Source organism: Penaeus chinensis, chromosome 19 (genome assembly GCF_019202785.1).
Source record: "Penaeus chinensis breed Huanghai No. 1 chromosome 19, ASM1920278v2, whole genome shotgun sequence".
NCBI classification, from domain to species: domain Eukaryota; kingdom Metazoa; phylum Arthropoda; class Malacostraca; order Decapoda; family Penaeidae; genus Penaeus; species Penaeus chinensis.
The window spans coordinates 25,743,010-25,745,007 of record NC_061837.1 but is presented as its reverse complement, the minus strand read 5'-3'; positions in this window follow the sequence as shown (position 1 = coordinate 25,745,007).

Genomic DNA, 1,998 nt, shown 5'->3' with positions numbered 1-1,998 from the left:
CTCTCTCTCTCTCTCTCTCTCTCTCTCTCTCTCTCTCTCTCTCTCTCTCTCACTTTCCGCCTCTTCTCTCTCTCTCTCTCTTTCCACCTTCTCTCTCTCTCTCTCTCTCTCTCTCACTTACCGCCTCTTCTCTCTCCCTCTCTTTCCGCCTTCTCTCTCTCTCTCTCTCACTCTCCCTCTCTCTCTCTCTCCGCCTCGTCTCTCTCATCACTATCTATCCCTCACCCGTGCAATTGCAACGCACAAACTTCCCTGTCTCCGCCTTACATTCTACAGTGCTACAGAACACGACACTCTTTCAAGATTTCACTAAGATTCCCCCATATCTGCCGGATGCAAAGAGAAGAACACTGAGAAAGGGAGCTCAGATTTCTGCCGGATGGAGGGTCAGATCTCGCCTGGATACCGAGGCCTGGAGAGAAAATCACGCGATCTTCTCGAGCTGCAAAGAGAAGGGGAGAATGCGAGAAATTGGAAATTGAAAACTTGACAAGAGGGAGAATGGCAGAGGAACGAGGGAAGGTGAGGTGAATGAGGGAAATGGGGAAGGGAGAAGAGGGGAGGAAGAGGGGACGGAAGAGGAAGAGAAGGATGAGGAAGAGAAGAAGAAGAAGAAAGGAGGAGGAGGAGGAGGAGGAGAAGGAGGAGGAGGAGGAAGAGAAGGAGGAGGAGGAAGGTAGGAGGAAGAAAAAGGAGGAGGAGGTGGAGGAGGAAGAGAAGGAGGAGGAGGAGGAGGTAGAAGGATTATGAGGAGGAGGAGGAGGAGGAGGAGGAGGAGAAGGAGGAGGAGGAGGAAGAGAAGAAGAAGGAGGAGGAGGAGGAGGAGGAGGAGGAGGAGGAGAAGGGGAGGAGGAGGAGGAGGAGGAGGAGGGGAGGAGGGAGGAGGAGGAGGATGAGGATGAGGAGGAGAAGGAGGAGGAGGAGGAGGAGGAGGAGGAGGAGGAGGAGGAGGAGGAGGAGAAGGAGGAGGAGGAGGAGGAGGATGAGGAGGAAGGAGGAGGAGGAGGAGGAGGAGGAGAAGGAGGAGGAGGAGGAGGAGGAGAAGGATGAGGAGGAGGATGAGGAGGAGGAGGAGGAGGAGGATTTGACCGAGGAGGAAGTTCAGGCGGAGTTGAAGGAATTAAAGAGCTTGAAGATTGAGAAACAGAAACGGAAAAGACGAAAGAGAATGATAAAGATGCGAACGAACGGGCCAGAAGACAGGAAAAGAGGAAGATAGCAATATCAAATATCTTTCGGGCGGGAAGCAAAGATAAAAGAAAGAAAAAAAAAGTATTCAAATCTATGCTGGATGGCGTAGGAAACCATTTTTTTTTTTTTTTTTTTAATAAACAAATCAGTCTTTGAGTGAAGTATTCTCTTTCTATTTCTGTTTAACTGAAAACGAAATTACATGGGCACACACCCCTTAAAAAACATCTAAAACATACATATATTATTTGGAAGTTCATTCTTCGTAAATTAATTAGAACGTAAACCGGTGGCAGAAATATCCTGGAAGAATATAAGAGCGCAAAATATATTGAACTAAAATCTCAACCCTATCAAAGCAGAATTAGAAAACAGTGAATGCCCAATTCTTAAATGAACAGGGGTGCCAACCTCTCGGACCCGGATGAAACGCGGATAGAGCAGGCTTACCAACCCTTCGAGGCGTCAGTCAGGCTGCCCCCTTCGTACAGGAAAGGTTTCCTGCTTTTGAATTAATGAGGGCGGCATGACAGCGTCCGGCACCTCCGTCGGCTTTCCGACTTTCACTCACACGAGAGCCCCGTCCAAGGTAGCCAGGCCATCAATTACCCGTATCCGCTGGCGATTATGCTGGCTCCGCGTAGGCCGGCTTTTGGCGGGAAGGAAGGAAGGAAGGAACGAAGGCGGGGAGGAAGTAGCCAATGAATACACATTTTCGGAAATTCTACGCATCGGCTTCTGCTGGTGCGGTCACCGGCGGGGAATCGGGATTTTCATTCGAGCTCGCCATTGATGACGACCCTCGAT